The sequence below is a fragment of the Loxodonta africana genome, chromosome 25 (assembly GCF_030014295.1).
Source record: "Loxodonta africana isolate mLoxAfr1 chromosome 25, mLoxAfr1.hap2, whole genome shotgun sequence".
NCBI classification, from domain to species: domain Eukaryota; kingdom Metazoa; phylum Chordata; class Mammalia; order Proboscidea; family Elephantidae; genus Loxodonta; species Loxodonta africana.
In genome coordinates this window covers 51,456,065-51,474,131 of record NC_087366.1, presented here as the reverse complement: position 1 = coordinate 51,474,131, position 18,067 = coordinate 51,456,065, and the positions used below count along the sequence as shown (strand labels likewise).

General features: G+C 46.4%; 1 protein-coding gene across 2 annotated transcripts in view; it reads left to right on the top strand.

Moving 5' to 3' along the window:
- CNIH3 (cornichon family AMPA receptor auxiliary protein 3) overlaps window positions 1-18,067 on the top strand; it is a 151,450-nt gene that overhangs the window by 81,176 nt on the left and 52,207 nt on the right. The window lies entirely within an intron of this gene.

Below are 18,067 nucleotides of genomic sequence, written 5' to 3'. Positions count from 1 at the left end.
GGTTCCAGCCTGTCACTCGGCTTTGCAGTTTGGTTGGCAGCACACTGGGGGCGTTGGAGGAGTGGGAGGGGAAGGTGGTATTAAAGGGGGAGCAGAGCCCTTCGGAGAGTTGCTCTGAACGGCCGTGGGTCACAGCTGCTCTGAGCCCATTCAGGAAGCACACGCCTGCACGCATGTTCATGTGTGCATGTGCGGCTGGAGCTTGGTATTTGGCACAACTCCGTGACAGGGCTGGGGGACCCCTGTGACAGGGACGCCAGCCTGTCACTTTGCGGTCAGGCAAGAGTGTGCTTTTGGGGCAAAGTGTAGAGAATAGCAACTTATAGGTACAATAAGCAGCTGCATAGCCTTTAGCCAAAGGACGTCCCTAACTTCTGTACAGAGCGGTGGGCTACAGGCGACAGGAAACCCGTGTCAGTGCAAAGGAGGTTTAAAAAAAAAATTATTTATTTATTATCTATTTATTTTGAGCATTTACATCTTTATTTGTAAAATGTATAAAGTATTCCTGTTTTTTAGCCTGTGGGTTTTTACACATTGTAGAAAATACAAACAACAATTTATGATGGAAATAAACCATGCAAAAGGAGATTTTTGAGCCCTATGTGCTTATGAGTGAAACTATATACTATGCTAACATCGATAGAAGAGAATTTTTGCAAACTTTGGACCTTTTTTTTTTTTCTATATTTCAACAACAATACCTTTCATTTGGAGAGAAAGCTTAATCAAGAACTGATTATATATGTATTTTCTAGCTAATGACTTGTCCTTTAATGTTTTCTGAGAAACCCAGGGGGGTTAAAATTCCACGTGTTGGATTTCACAGCAGGAAAGCGTGCTCGGATGAGACTTGCCTGTGAAAATGCTGGTGATCCAGGGAACAAAGCAAGACTAAGAAGCTGATAGATAGCTCTTGACATTAAGGGGAATTCATGAATTTATAAATTGTTTTCTCAGATAGTACCGTAGACACGTAACCCACTCCAGCCGTCTCTTCCACAGGCCCTGGTTTGTTCTTTAAGACTCCACACATAAGTGGGATAGAACTGGATCAAAACTAAATCATAAGTTTGTCTTTCAAACTCTGTTTTTTTGCCATCCTTAATGGGTTTTTTTTTTTTTTTTTTGGTTAATGTGCCATCAGGAGCCCCGGTGGCACAGTGGTTAAAGCGCTTAGCTGCTAATCACAAGGTTGATGGTTAGAATCCACCAGCAGCTCTGCGAGAGAAAGATGTGGCAATCTGCTTCCATAAAAATTTACAACCTTGGAAACCCTGTGGGAAAGTTCTTTTCTGTTCTGTAGGGTCCTATGAGTCGGAATCAACTGGACAGCAACAGGTAATGTACCATCTGGAGTTCCTGGGAGGAAAGTTGAAGCTAGACATCAAAGGAGGTGAAACACTGACCTCAAGACTTTGAGATGTTATAATTGTGTGCATTCATACACTTCTACAGCTGAACGGTTTTCTAGCTCCCCCAGGAGCTGCACTGGGGTGACTAGCACCCCTTAGTAAACTTGAGGCAGAAATAAGCCTAGCGCTTTATTTCCTTGTGGAACCTTCTTCCTGTCACAGTCCACTCCCTGCAAGCACATCTGTTCTTTTAACATTTGCCTCTGTTAGTTCTTTGCTGCTGTTTTCATGCAGTGGCCTAGTGGCTAAGAGCTACCGTTGCCAAACCAAAGGCCAGCAGTTTGTATCCACCAGGCACCCCTTGAAACTGTGGGGCAGTTCTACTCTGTCCTATAGGGTTGCTATGAGTTGGAATCGACTTGACGGCAGTGGGTTTGGGTTTTTTGGTTTTGGGTACCTATAGTACTTTTTGCTGATGTTGGCATGATTTCTTTCTGAATGTAATTTCAAATGACTGGCTCTTCTGAGGGTCTGGCGTGGAGGCCTTGCTGTACCTTACGTGTTCTTTCACTTAACTTAGTATTCTCTGTATGTTCAAGGACCCACTTACGTGCTGGACACTTAAGGCTGTCTACTCCCAGGAACATGTAAGCTGTGGCAGGACTGCAGCTTTAGTCTGTTCACTGTCATGTCCAGTGACATAGAACAAATAAGGGCATGCTGCCTGTTGATGGCGTACAGTCAGCGTTTATGAAGTGAACGAACGGACACGTGCTAACTTCCCGACACATTTGTCATCTGAATCCTCCTGTTGGCAATACTGGATAGTCAATACCTTTGTGTGTTTCTTCAATCCAGTATTGTCCATGACATACGACAAATGTATTTATCTTACTACATTTACTACTTGTATCAGATTTGTCTTTTCAAGTTGATTTTAAGTCTATATTGTACTCAGTATTGACATGGAATGTCTCTAACCTATGGTTCCTCCTACCCCATTCCCTTCAATTCTGTTTATGCTCTCTGTCCTATCTGCAGCGTGTACGTTGCAGCGTGTATGGACGCCTGCTCTTAGCAGTCCTGGTTCCCTGACTAGAGCAGTGAGGCAGGGTGGTGGTGAAGCTTGCCAGTGTCTGCTGCTTCCAAACCCTGCCTCTGCCTTTATTAGTTGTATAACCCACAGCTTGTGTCCCAGTGTGCCCCGAAATTGGGGGTAATAATAACAGTACCCCCTCATTTTTTTTTTGTGTTGTGAAAATTAAGTAAGCTAATACCTGTGTATCTAGCTTGTAAGTGCTCGATATATATTAAACATTATTAATATTATTATTTTTTAAAAATCCTGTTGCCATCGAGTCAATTCTGACTCATGGCGATCCTATAGGACAGAGTAGAACTGCCCCATAGGGTTTCCAAGGCTGTAATCTTTATGGAGGAGTCTTAGTGGTGCAGAGATTAGGCACTTGGCTGCTAACTGAAAGGTTCGTGGTTTGAACCTACCAGCTTCCCCACAGGAGAAAGATGTGGCAGTCAGCTTCCATAAAGATTACAGCCTTGGAAACTCTGTGGAGCAGTTCTGCTCTGTCCTATAGGGTCATTGTGAGTTGTAATTGACTCGATGGCACACAACAACAGCAACAACAACAACAAATCTTTACAGAAGTAGACTGCCACATCTTTCTTTCAAGGAGCAGCTGATGGGTTCGAACCTCCGACCTTTTGCTTAGCAGCTGAGTGCTTAACTGCTGTACCACCAGGGCTCCTTTATTATTATTAACTTCTGCCTAAAATTCCTTATAACATCCCTGAGCACACTCTTGGAGCCCTGGTGACGCAGTGGTTAAGAGGTCTGCTGCTAACCAAAAGGTGGGCAGTTCGAATCTACCAGCTGCTCCTTGTGGACCCTATGGGGTAGCCCTACTCTGTCCTGTAGGGCTGCTATGACTTGGAAACGACTTGATGGCGGTAGGTTTAAGAACTCTTTGTGCTGAATCAGGCTGAGGTAATTCTTCGCTGGAGGCGTCCTCCTTAAAGCCTCCTTCCATTTTCTTAGGCAAGTGCCATTTGTTGGCAGAGCAGCCTCATGAGATGTGACAGGCCTAGGCCTCCTCTCTTCTTCTCTCATTCTGAAAGAACTTTGAGTTTTGATTCCCAAGCCAGACTGGTATGTTGGGGATGGTGGTGAGGGTCAATGGGTCTGTTAGCATCACCACTTTCTGGGAACTGTACCTTCCAAGAAATTTCTTGGAACTAGTCTCCTGAACACCCCAGAATGTGAGGCATCTCAGCAGCTGATTGTTAGTAAACCACCTCCTCAGCTTTCTCGGGAGAAAGGAAAGGATTTTCAAAGTGGATCCATTTTTAGCCCTGTAATTATCAGAAAATGTGTTCTTTGGGTAATTGTCTGAACTGTAGGACTCTTGTGTTGACTTGTGCTTATGATCCATTTTTCATGGCAGGAGCCACTTCCTTCCTGTGCTCCTGTTTGCCCTGGAGCATGTCGTGGGCCCGGTGGGCTGGCTCTCAAACACAGGCTGGGGAGCTGAAAGCAGCATGGAACACAGACTGGTTTGATGCCTGCTTCCAAGTACATATGGGGTCCTGAGGGTAGAAGACTGACCAGGGGCATCTTGTTGCATCATCATTTTTCAGGGACATTTAGAGGGAATGAGGTTAAATTAGAGCCCAAGAAATAGGTATGAGAACAAAGAGAAACTTTCCTCATGAGTGGCAGTTGTTAAGCCTTGGAATTGGTTGCCCTCATGGGCTGTGGAATGTTCATATCCTTTCAACCTAGTTGTTGTTTTTAGGTGCTGTTGAGTCGCTTCCGACTAAAAGCAACCCTGTGTACGACAGAATGAAACACTGCCCAGCCCTGCACCATCCTCACAGTTGTTACCATGTTTGAGCTCATTGTTGCAGCCACTGTGTCATTCTATCTCATCGAGGGTCTTCTTCTCTTTCAATGACCCTCTACCTTACCAAGCATGATGTCCTTCTCCAGGGACTGATCCCTCCAGATAACATGTCCAAAGTATGTGAGATGAAGTCTTGCCATCCTCACTTCCAAGGAACACTCTGGCTGTACTTCTTCCAAGGCAGATTTGTTTGTTCTTCTGGCAGTTCATGGGATATTCAATATTCTTCGCCAACAACACAATGCAAAGGCATCAATTAGTCCTCGGTCGTCCTTGTTCGTTGTCCAGCTTTCGCATGCTTATGAGATGACTGAAAACACCATGGCTCGGGTCAGGCTCACCTTAGTCCTCCTAATGATATCGTTGCTTTTGAACACTTTAAAGAGGACTTCTGCAGTTAGGCAACTATATATCTGAGATGGTTTCAAGTTAGACTGAACTAGATTGAGAGGGGCGCCTCGTCGCGTGGTTTTGGGGTGTCTCTTCTGTTCTATAATTCTGTGATTCTCGAGGCCTTGCCTGATTTTCCCAGCCTGTCCAATCTACAGTTGTCTGACATTTGTGATTGCAGAAAGCGCTAGTGAGTGGCCAGCCGTTCAGCCGCACTGGGATGTGGTGGCGGAGGATGAGTGGAGACAGAGTGAAGGAGGTGGAGGAGGATGAGTGGATAGAGTGAGGAAAGTTGAGTTCATTGGGGTGGTATAACCTGGACCAGCCAATGCCGCTCATGCAGAGCCACCATGGTTCTGTCAGGGGTGGTTTGTGTGTTGCTATGATGCCCTGTGGGCAGAGCAGTCTGTGGTGAGGGTCTATCTGTTGGATGGGTTAGCCTACTCCCACCGCGCCACACCTGGCAAGCCCTGGCCCACCCACCCCCAACGCCCCACACCTGGCAAGCCCTGGCCCATGCACCCCCACCAGGGGCTGACCCCACTCCGAGGAGTCCTGATGGTGCAGTGCTTAAGCACTGGGCTGCTAACTGAAAGGTCAGCGGTTTGAACTTACCAGTAGCTCCATGGGAGAAAAGACCTGGGGATTCACTCCCGTAAAGATTGCAGCCTAGGAGACCCTATGGGGCAGTTCTGCTCTATCATACAGGGTCACCATGGGTCGGAATTGACTCCATGGCACACCACAACAATGATTCTGAACAGGTTTCAGCAGAGCTTCCAGACTAAGATAGACTAGGAAGAAAGGCCTACAATCTACTTCTGAAATCAGCCAGTGAAAACCCTATGGATCACAAATGGACCATAACAGTCTGATCTGTAACTGGTCATGGGGACGGCCCAGGATTGGGCAGTATTTTGTTCTGTTGTGCATGGAGTCACCATGAGCTGGGGGCCAAGTTGGTGGCAGCTAACAACAACAATAGCCACCACCAGGATGCTGGGAGGGGCGGGTGCTCCAGAATTAATAATGAACGCAGAGGTGATAAGGCACCATGTTACCACGGCCCTCCCCGTTATGCTTCGCAGATCCACACACTGTCTTGGAGAGGAGTCTTGACATAACATGAATCTGTTAGTAGAAGCCTGACTCCATTGCCGAAATTCCCTGATACAGTTCTGAAAGCAGGGCTTGGAGGGGAGGGGAATGGGTACAATGCTTTCACAGTGAAGAGTCAGTTTTGTTCATTGTGAAATTCGCATTATTGTTCTCAATTCTTCATCCTCCACTGTGCCCAGGACTGGCCCAATTTGCACGGCCCAGTGAAAAAGAAAATGAGTGTCCCTTTGTTAAAAATGTAAGAATTTTAAGTGATAGCAGAGCGTTATTAAACCAAGTGCAGGACTCTTCTGCGTGGGGCTTCCTGCCTGTACCCATGACCTTTGCCACGTGATTTTGCAATTCTCCTGCTGGAAGCCGAGCTCGTTTCCCTTCCCCCCCCCCGTAGTGGGCTAGTCCACGTGACTGGCTCTGCCCGGTGGAATGTGGACAGGAATCCAAGGTGCGAGTTTTAAGCCGAGGCCTTAGGAGTCCTTGGATGTGGAGGCAGGAATGCAAGCAGAGACCTGTACGCCACCTTTCCCTGCAGCTAAAATGTGGAAACACCTGAACTGTCTGTCCGTCAAGAGATGAGTGGATAACAAAATGTGGTATAAACGTACACTGGAATATTACTCAGCCATCAAGAGGAATGAAGTCCTGATACATGCCACAACATGGATGAACCTAGAAAACATGATGCTGAGCGAAGTAAGGCCATCATAAAGGACAAATACTGTATGATCTCACCTACGTGAAATAAGCAAAATATAGAAACCGAGGATTGTGAGTGGTTAGGTTACCAGGGGTGAGAGGGAGGGGAAAAGGGGAGTTTTTGCTTAGGGACATTGATATGTAATGGCCATGGAACGCTTTGGAAAAAGACAGCGGGAATGGTTTCACAACTTGAAGAATGTAATCAATGTCACTGAATTGTACATATAAAAGTTGTTGAGATGGCGTATGTTTTCTTATGTATATTTTCCCCCAATTTAAAAATAAAAAAAGAGCAGTTGGTATTTACCACGGGGCTAACCTGCTGATGCAAGAAGGATGGGAGGCATAGGGGACCAGCCCTGAACCCACCTGGAGCTCAGAGCTCAGCCCCGTAAATCAGGGTACTGCCAGCCAACCTGCAGACTTGTGAACAAGTGGAGTGATTGTTGTTGTTGGCCACTGACTTTTGGAGTGATCTGTTATGCAGCATAATTATGGCAATTGCTAGCTGGTGCAGAAAACATGTCATTTTTTTAAAAAAAGTGGTTTTATTCTGTGTCCCAGAGCCACAGTTCTGCTGGCTCTCCAAATTTACAAATAGACTTTTCAAGCCCTGTCCCAATTTCTCTGACCTCAGAGAAGGCTATTAGATACATTTATATGCCAGAACCTAGAGAAAGATCAGTGTCACTTTGCTGCATAATTTAACTACTGGGAAGAATGGAGAAGATGGTGCCTTTTCTCTAATTACTGGCACTCCCTGCCACAAGGGATTGATTTGATTTCGAGTCTTTTTAGCTGTTATTGCCGTCCTTCCTGCAGGGCTCTGGGGGGATGGTATGTTTTAATTGAGAGACATCACAGAGTGAAGAGGGACTCATAAACTCAGAGGTGAGGCAGATATGTGAAATGCCTTTGAGAGGCCCTTCTCAACTCCAAGAAGTTTTCCAGATCAGAGTTCTCTGTTCCTTTGGGGATTTCCTGTGACAAGAGCTGCTTACAGTTCTTGAGTGGCTACTAAGTGCATTTAAATGTATTAACTCTTTTAACCCCACAACAACCCTAAGAAGTAGGCAGTATTCATAGTCCCACTAAACAGATGAGGAAATTGAGGCTTTGAGAGATTAAATACATACCCCAGGGTCTCCGATCTCATATGTGATTGATCTGGGATTTGAATTGAAATCAAGTCCTGACCAGAGTCTATATTTTTAATCACTACATAATGGGGGAAATTGTTGGTTCTCTTTGAAACACACCCCTTGAGTAACACTGCTTGACTGGTTTAAAGGGAAGATACCAATACCAATAGCCGCATAGGGCCTCAGGGGCCCTATAATACGCTTGGCTCACCATTGATGGGCCAAGTGGATTCCTTTAAGGCCCTTTTCTAGTTCCATTTAACTTTTCGGTAGGGTGGTTCACCCCTGGAGGGATTGTTTAAAGGGAAGTAAAAATACACTGGAACAAAACTTTCAACTAGTTCAGAAACTGTGTCTCATGTATAATTTATTTTCAGATGCTTTCTGTGGCAAATTCCTTGTTAGTCAGAGGGAGTGATGGCACATTTTACTCGCTGCGTTAATAGTGGTGCTGTCACGAGGTTGCTGAACCAGAAGCTGGTTAAGGAGCCCTGTCCTCACTTCACTCCTCCCTCCGGGGAACAGTGGGTGAAGCAGCCCCATTATGTACTTGAAGTACCAAGTGCTATTCTTTGTATCTAAAACCAGTTGCCTGAACAAAACCAAAAGCTAAGAAGTTTTTGGAACACAACCAAACACTTCAAGGGACAGAATAACGGGGCTGGGGCCTGGGAACGATGGTTTGGGGGGACATCTAGGTCACTTGGCATAACAAAGCTTATTAAGAAAATGTTCTGCATCCCACTTTGGAGAGTGGCATCTGGGGTCTTAGAGCTAGCAAGCGGCCATCTAAGATGCATCAATTGGTCCCAACCCACCTGGAGCAAAGGAGAATGAACACCAAAGACACAAGGTAATTATGAGCCCTAGAGACAAAAGGGCCACATAAACCAGAGATTCCATCAGCCTGAGACCAGAAGAACTAGATGGTGTCCGATTACCACCCATGACCGCCCTGACAGGGGACACAACAGAGAATCCCTGACGGAGTGGGAGAAAAGTGTGGAGCAGAACTGAAATTCACTTGTAAAGACCAGACTTAATGGCCTGACTGAGACTAGAGGAACCCCTGAAGCCATGGCCCCCAGATGCTCCATTAACCCAGAACTAAAGCAATTCCTGAAGCCTACTCTTCAGACATAGACTGGACTATAAAACATAAAAAAATACTCATGAAGAACGTGCTTCTTAGTTCAAGCAGATACACGAGACCAAATGGGAGACTCCTGTCCGGAGGCAGGATGAGAAGGCAGAAAGAGACAGGAGCTGGATAGATGGACACGAGAAACACGGGGTAGAGAGGGGGAGTGTGCTGTCACATTGTGGGGATTGCAACTAGTGTCACATAACAATATAAGTATAAATTTTTGTATGAGCAAGTAACTTGAGCTGTAAACTTTCCTTTAAAGCACAATAAAATAAATAATTAAAGCCAGTTGCTGTCCAGCCGATTCCAACTTGTGGCGACCCCAAGTGTGTCAGAGTAGAATTGTGCTCCTTAGAGTTTTCAGTGGCTAATTTTTTGGAAATAGATCACTAGGTCTTTCTTCTGAGGTGCCTCTGGGTGGACTTGAACCTCTAGCCTTTCTGTTAGCAGCTGAGTACGTTAACCGTTTGCACCACACAGGGACTCACAAATTCCTGACGTATGATCTTTTCACTTGAATCTGCGTAACAGATTGACTCTATCCTTACTGGTTGTCTATTGATACAATTATAAAGTAAACAGCTTAAAACAACAATCATTTATAATTGTTGTCTGTAGGTCCTTTGATAGGTTCCATTGATCTTGGCTGGGCTTGGCTGGACTGTTCTGGTCTTGGCAGAGTCTCATTCATATGTCTGGTGGTCGGCTGACTGTTGACAGATTTTAGGTTGGCCTCCGCTGGGAGGGTTGGTTCTGCTCCACATCTCTCCCCAGGATTGCTGTCATGGTGGCCATAGAGATGCGAAGCAAGAGAACACATGGAAATGCACAAGCTCTTCAAGCTTCTGTTGCATTAAATCTACGAATGTCCTATTGGCGAAAGCCAGGCACATGGCCAAGCCCAGCGTTAGAATGGGAGGGGGACTAAAAACTTGTACGGCAGAGGCCATGGCTACAGGAGGCTGTTAATTGGAGGTGTAAACAAAAACAAAAGAAAAAGCAAACCTGTTGCTGTCGAGTCAATTCCAACTCATAGCGACCCTATAGGACAGAGTAGAACTGCCCCGTAGGGTTTCCAAGGAGCAGTTGGTGGATTCAAAGAGCCAACCTTTTGGTTAGCAGCTATAGGTCACAGTAGCTGTTAACGACTGCGACACCAGGGCTTCCTAATTGGAAGCATGAGTGCTGTCAATCTGCCACAGGGCTGTAGGAAGGGGATTAAGATGCAAGGGCTTGGGAATGTTGTAGATTTTCTTAGGATGGTAACATAACTTTTAGATGTTGGGAGGGCTACATCTCTATTGTAGCACTTACTGAACTGCATCATTGTCTCTTTGGACCCTGCCTCTCCCCCTGGTTTGTGAGCACCACAAAGAAGGAACACAAGGTTTTACTCATTTTTGAGTCCCCAGGGCTTAGCACAAGGTGGGACAGGGATGGTTGCTGGTCAGCATATGATCAGGAGACAAAATGTTAGAACTGAAACACACCTCAGATGTCATCCAGCCAAAGCCCTCATTTCTGATGGGGAAGTTGAGACCCAGTAGACCGAGTAGGGAGATAACATCAGAACCAGTGTGTCCTGGGCTGCTCGATCAGCTTGGCCACAGTGCCCTTTCTCAGAATCTGAGGTCATGGAAGCCAGACAGAACCCTGCTCAACAGTAAGCTCCCTGGGGACAGGGCCCACCCCTTCCTTGCTCACTGTTGTATCAATAGGGCTTGGCCGGTGTAGGGCCCAATACGTAGTTGAATGAATCACGTTGAAATGAATAACGCTTCCCCCATCTCTGCCGCATATCAACTGCAATTTCACTGTGAGTGAGTAGCATTTACTAAGAGTGGATTTTATTACCACTCCCCTCCCAGGGTACAACTCTGCACCAATTTGGCATCTTCTAGGCCTGGGGGCAGGACTGCATACCTTTATATTCTGGAGTTCCAGGCAAAAGTCGTGGTAAAGATCCTTGGTTATTTCAAAATAAGCAGATCTCCAGTGAAAAATGGCCTCTTTTCGTGTAGGTTCACTGGAGGCAGGCCCTGCTTGGGCAATATTAACCTCCATAGCAGGGCTGCAGGGGTGAGGGGAGTTCCGTAGGGCTCTTTCAGTGAGTATTCTGCATACCCTTGACATGACAACTCTACAGAAATCTGAGCTTCTTAACATCATAGGAGGTGGTCTCATTTACTATCGTTAGGTATTCAAGGACTTCCCTTCCACAATTCTGGCCGTTTGTGAGAGACGCTGATGGCCTGCTACCTGGGGTGGTCTGTAATGGAGCCTTGTGGTGAATCTGAACTCTGCATGTTTTGGGGTAGTGGCAGGAGCGTGTTACTTAGTTGATGAGTGAACCTAGCCAGCTACCTAGCACTGTCATCTCAACATTGTGCTCCACTCACTATTCTACACCCAGGAATTCTCATCAATTACCTAGAAAGGCCACTCGTAATTTTCAGTGAAACTCTGCTGCCTCTGTTGTGAAAAATCATATACTAGCATACAATCAGGAAGTGGCAAACCTTGAGAGTCCCCCATTCTTTTGTATTTGCCTTTAGTGGAACTGGTGGTTTCATATCAAAATCACCTGTGGCTATTTTTCAACATACATCTGCTTCAGAGCCACTTCTAGACGTTCTGCTGCCGTAGGTCTGGGGGAACGGTCCATTTCAGCTGTGTTTTGAAAACGTTTTCTATGTGTGTCTCATGGGCAGCCAAGATGGAGAAACATGGGGAATATCTGGTGACTGGAATGGATGGTGGATGTGCTGGTGGTTCATATACAGCTCCCAAGATGGTTCCCGGGGCCTGGAGAATTGAATCTGTTAAGGTGAGATAGAAGGGAGAAGAGCTTTCAACCCAGAAAGGTTGGCAGTTAGCAGGCAAATAAGGCCAACTGCCAAGTGCTTTGTAGGCTGTCCAGAATGAGCTGTGCCCTGGGTTCCAGGAACAAACCGACAACCAGCTCTGTCCTGGTTATATGCAGCGAGGTTATCTCCTTGACCCAAGACATGACTGAAGCCTCTGAATTAAATGTAGAGCTGGCACAACCAGCTTCACAAAGTGAGGAAGTCCAGCAGCCCTCGTGGTGGTGGAGGGAGAAACCCTGAAACCATCAGCAACCTTGGGGTGCATCCTCGAGAGCAGTTCCCAAACCTGGCGGGGCCTCAACTTGCATCTGGAGAGCATATTAAAAATACAGATTCCTGAGTCACTCCAATCCCGAGAAATTCATGTTCAATAGGTTGATGGATAGGTCCTGCAGCTGCTGTGGAACTGAATCTTCACAGCACCCCTGTGAGTTGGGTGGAATTATACGCCCTCACCAGATGGTAAATAACTTGCTTAAGGTCACCCAGCTACTAGGTCTGGCTCCAGGGCCCATGCTCACTCCTTTACACTTTGCTACTTCCATTTGCTTCTATCTGTAGGAGCTGGTTATTTTCCACACCTTCATGGAGCCTCTTGCCCTGATACTAGGGGTCAATCTCTTCAGGGCCAATAACCAAGAGTGATGATCACTCAGTCTCTTCTATAGTCTCCACAGACTGCGTGGACCAGAAAAAGTAGGCTGGTCCATTTATTGCATCCATGGGCAAAGCAGATTCTCACAGCCTGACCTTCTAAGTAATAAAAGTTTATACACTCTGGGCAGTTTCACTATAAGAAGTCACCAAATCATTGACCATTCTGACAGAAATAATTTGGGTTTTTGTAATATCTTTCATCTCTTACTAATGTAAAAGAGGATTCCAGGTATTGTCAGACATGTTGGAGGCAGGAAAGAGTATGGGGTTATGGGTTCAGTTGTGAGTGAAAAAGACCCAAGATGACTTTGCTAGAACAAGATGGTGCTCACTGGAAGGTAAATGGCAGTGAGACTTTGCCTCACAAGGTCGTTAGAAACCCAGGCTCCTCTTGCCTCTTAAGTCCTGCCGTCATTAAGGTGCTTCCCTGTTCACATGGTCCACAAGGACTTCACTCCATGACCTCATTTCCTCAGCAGAATGGAGGATGGAAGAAGAAAAGGGCCGTTTCCTTGAAGGACACAACCCAGAAGGTGCACATGTCACTTTCACTTAACTCATTGGGTTTTAGTCAAATGATCACATCTAGTCTTTATCTGGGGGGTGGTGGACTATGTGCTCAGCAAGGAGCTCTGGTGGCACAATGGTTAAAGCGCTTGGCTGCTAACTGAAAGGTTGGGAGTTTGAATCCACCCAGCAGCTCTGCGGGGAAAAAGGCCTGGTGGTTTGCCTCCGTAAAGATTACAGCCTAGAAAACCCTGTGGGGCAGTTCAACTCTGTCACATGGGGTAGCCATGAGTCGGAATTGACTCGAGGGCACTCAACAAAGGCAACATGCGCTCAGCTAAAAATCAAGGATTTGACCCCAGAGAGAAGGAGGAGGATGGGTACTGGAGGACAACTGCAAATGTCTGTCACAGGGAGGGATTCAGCTGGCAGAGCAGACAGTGCAGGGCTCACAGCTGCTGCTGTGTCCAAGCAAACTTCAAGGGCTGTGTGGGGTTGTGGAGGGGGAGTTTGCCATACGGGGTGGGGGGGGGGAGAAGCAAGACTAGGAGCTGATGTGACATTAAATGGTCCCTGGAGAGGGCTGGGTGTGATGGAGTTTGGCGGAGGGGGGAGGAGCTAAGGAGTCCTAGGTGTCAGCCTTAATGGCTTCTTAGAATGTGTGAACATTCAACGGGCTAGTTATGTCTTGGATGCCAACCAGAATTTATTCTTTTGTCCCTGGGTGGTGCAAACGGTTAATGTGTGGCTGCTAACCAAAAGGTTGGAGGTTCAAGTCCACCCAGAGGAGACTTGGAAGAAAGGTCTGGTGATTTACTTTTGAGAAATCAGCCGTTGAAAACCCTGTGGGGCACAGTTCTGCTCTAATATATGTGGGGCTGATTGGACAGTAACTGTACTGGTACTGTGTCATATATTACGTGCTGAGGGGGATAAATGTGTGTGTGTGTGTGTGATGTGTGTGTGATGTGTTAGTTGTGGAGACACGCTCAGTCCAGCTCAAGCAGATCTTGCTTTTTCTTTGAATTCCCACCTGAAGTTCTCTCAGAGCCCTGAGCGCACGATACCTTACACGGGGCTGGGTTACCCAATAGGCAAGGTACACGCGGGTTTACTCGTGCATATTTACTAATCTGTAGTAAACAATTTCATCTGTTTTTCATCACATCAAAGATGTGCCTGGAAGACAAGCATTGTAACAGAGGTGGCTAGAACCGATGCTTCTCAACCTTGGCTGTGCCTTGGGATCACCTGGGAGCCTGGAAGCATGCTGTTGCCTGGGTCCCACCCCGAGAGTTTCTGATTTAATCGGTCCAGTGTGCGGCCTGGGCATTGTTTCTTTAAAAAGCTCCCCGGTGATTCTAACATGCAGCAAGGTTGCCAGTGACGGACTGGAGGGTGCAGCGGCTTCAGTAATGCGGATGGGGAGGCATTTCCACCTTCTCAGTACCCCAGGGCCTGATTTAGAGAGCCGTTATTTACTAAATGGCACTGGAGTAAAAGCAGTAATTTGCCAGTGGGAGCCCAAGTGGACCGAAGGAGCGAGTGCCTGCTTTCCGAGGGGACAGTCACCCCAGCAGGATGACTCATCGCAAGTCTTCCACGGACTGACTTGATTTTCTTGGGGGGAGCTTTGCTTCCAGCTACTTCCTTTTCCGAATTGTGGTGAGAAGTAAAATCTCTGCTCCCCCAATTGCTTCCGGCTGCTCCTTCTTGTCCTTCTGAGAAGTGCTGAAAAAGCAAGAAACATTTCTGGGTCATGTTTCTAGGTCAAAAAATGTGCCCATGTCACCAAATCCTAAGAGCCTCTTGTTCCCGGTAGCATTACCCCATCTCTGCTCTCACTTTTTTCAACTTGCACTGCCCCTCCGTAAAATTAAACCCGGGCACCAGCGTAGGCCAAGGCTGGGGGGCAACGGGGTGAGAGGGAGCCCTTTGGCGTGGGTGAGAATTCCTGTGGGCTCCCGGGTTGTGCTGACTTGATTTGTATGCTGCAGCCCCATCTTCTCCCCGTGGAATGCTTGCACTGCAGAGCTCTCGTGCCCGCTCCATTTGCCACTTTTGTGGTATTTGTTATTCTTTAAGCAATTTGGGGCATTGGTCCTCTTCCAGCAGAGCTGCAACTGGATCTGATTCCTAAGCTGTCTCTGTGGCACAGACAATTAGAAAACACATGGAGTTTTGTTTCATTAGGTTAAGACCAGGCAATCCACAAGAAAATGCACTGAATAAGTTAAATGTGCTATACAAATGCAAAACGCCATTGTTCTAAAGGGACAGGAAAACCATACTGTTCCCTTTCCGTATCTGCCAAATGGTCAAAGCAGCGATGAGATTCTGGAGGACAATGATGACCGATTATAGCACAAGGAGGTGGGCAGGGGACACGCAGCTGGAACAGCCCTGCTACTGTGGCCTTTTGGTGGTGACATCACTGCTGTTACCACTCAAGACATCAGCATAAAGTAGCACCAGCGCTACTGGTGTCCTGAGCACCGAATAAAGGAGCCACTTAGGCATGGCTCCTGGCCTCTGGGAATATATGGTTCCGATGACATCAGCAGGAACTCACTGAAGCGATGAAAACAGTACGTCTTAGGAGAGGGTCTGTGTAATCTTCCTTGTGTCATCTAGACTTTAATACCCACCGTCGTAGCACTTAAAATGCTTTTTGCTAGCAGCAGTGCCAGTTGTTAGGGAAAACCAAGAGTAATGGACTCATTGTTTTGGGCTATTGATAAAGTATTTTAAGCACCAATGTCTTAAGTTTTCAAAGGAAAGTGGGTGTGGGAAGGAAAAGTCAGAAGATATAACGATTTGTTCAATGTTTGTTTCCCGCAGCAGGCTGTACAGCAGTCAGTCGGTGACAGCAAGGTCTGTGGATCTGTTCATCGCTCCATCCTTAGCACATGTTCGGTAACGCTTTGAGGACTGACTGAATGCATGGATGGATGGAACTCTGCGGCAACTGCGCTAGGTGCTTTCCCCACAGGACTTCACTTACGTCTTAGAACGGCCCCGTGAGGTGTAGATGGGGTCACTCAGGAAGTGCTGGGTCTGAATTTCAGTCCAGCTCTGACTCGCAAGCCCTTCTCCTTTCTAATACTCCTTATGTTTCAATGCACTGGAGACTAAAACATGTTTCCCTACTTTTTCCTGGACAGTTACACGCATTTGCATTTTTCAGAGCACACTTGGCCACCATCGTCTGACACTCAGCATTTCTCCATCACGTGGTCCACTGTGAACCACAGAGCCTTGCCTCTGACACCCATGTGCATGCGTACACCATGCTCTTTCCTGGAGTCTGACTCCTGTTCCTTCTGTCCTTATTCTCATCCTCCGAGCCACAAATAGGCCAAGATGGGTGAAATATCTAGGATGTTTTGACCAGAGGCACCTTTTCAATTTCAAGAGACTGTTCAGAGACCGAGAATTCCTGGGAGGCAAAAGGTTAACACTTTTGGCTGCTAACTGAAAGGTTGGAAGTTTGAGTCCACCCAGAGGTGCCTTGGAAGAAAGCCCTGGTGATCTACTGTTTTTTTTTTTAATAACTTTTATGAAGCTTCAAGTGAACGTTTACAAATCCAATCAGTCTGTCACATATAAGTTTACATACATCTCACTCCCTACTCCCACTTGCTCTCCCCCTCTTGAGTCAGCCCTTTCAGTCTCTCCTTTCTTGACAATTTTGCCGGCTTCCCTCTCTCTCTATCCTCCCATCCCCCCTCCAGACAAGAGTTGCCAACACAATCTCAAGTGTCCACCTGATATAATTAGCTCACTCTTCATCAGCGTCTCTCTCCCACCCGCTGACCAGTCCCTTTCATGTCTGATGAGTTGTCTTCGGGGATGGTTCCTGTCCTGTGCCAACAGAAGGTCTGGGGACCATGGCCGCCGGGATTCCTCTAGTCTCAGTCAGACCATTAAGTTTGGTCTTTTTATGAGAATTTGGGGTCTGTATCCCACTGATTTCCTGCTCCCTCAGGGGTCCTCTGCTGTGCTCCCTGTCAGGGCAGTCATCGATTGTGGCCGGGCACCAACTAGTTCTTCTGGTCTCAGGATGATGTAGGTCTCTGGTTCATGTGGCCCTTTCTGTCTCTTGGGCTCTTAGTTGTCGTGTGGCCTTGGTGTTCTTCATTTTCCTTTGCTCCAGGTGAGTTGAGACCAATTGATGCCATCTTAGATGGCCACTTGTTAGCATTTAAGACCCCAGACGCCACATTTCAAAGTGGAATGCAGAATGATTTCATAATAGAATCATTTTGCCAATTGACTTAGAAGTCCCCGCAAACCATGTTCCCCAGACCCCCGCGCTTGCTCCGCTGACCTTTGAAGCATTCATTTTATCCCGGAAACTTCTCTGCTTTTGGTCCAGTCCAATTGAGCTGACCTTCCATGTATTGAGTGTTGTCCTTCCCTTCACTTAAAGCATTTCTTATCTACTGATTAATCAATAAAAAACCCTCTCCAACCCTCCCTCCCTCCCCCCCTCGTAACCACAAAAGTATGTGTTCTTCTCAGGTTTACTATTTCTCAAGATCTTATACAATATTTGTCCTTTTGCCTCTGACTAATTTCGCTTAGCATAATGCCTTCCAGGTTCCTCCATGTTATGAAATGTTTCAGAGATTCATCACTGTTCTTTATCGATGCGTAGTATTCCATTGTGTGAATATACTACAATTTATTTACCCATTCATCCGTTGATGGACACCTTGGTTGCTTCCAACTTTTTGCTATTGTAAACAGAGCTGCAATAAACATGGGTGTGCATATATCTGTTTGTATGAAGGCTCTTGTATCTCTAGGATATATTCCGAGGAGCGGGATTTCTGGGTTGTATGGTAGTTCTATTTCTAACTGTTTAAGATAACGCCAGATAGATTTCCAAAGTGGTTGTACCATTTTACATTCCCACCAGCAGTGTATGAGAGTTCCAATCTCTCCGCAGCCTCTCCAACATTTATTATTTTCTGTTTTTTGGATTAATGCCAGCCTTGCTGGTGTGAGATGGAATCTCATCATAGTTTTAATTTGCATTTCTCTAATGGCTAATGATCGAGAGCATTTTCTCATGTATCTGTTGGCTGCCTGAATATCTTCTTTAGTGAAATGTGTGTTCATATCCTTTGCCCACTTCTTGATTGGGTTGTTTGTCTTTTTGTGGTTGAGTTTTGACAGAATCACGTAGATTTTAGAGATCAGGCGCTGGTCTGAGATGTCATAGCTGAAAATTCTTTCCCAATCTGTAGGTGGTCTTTTT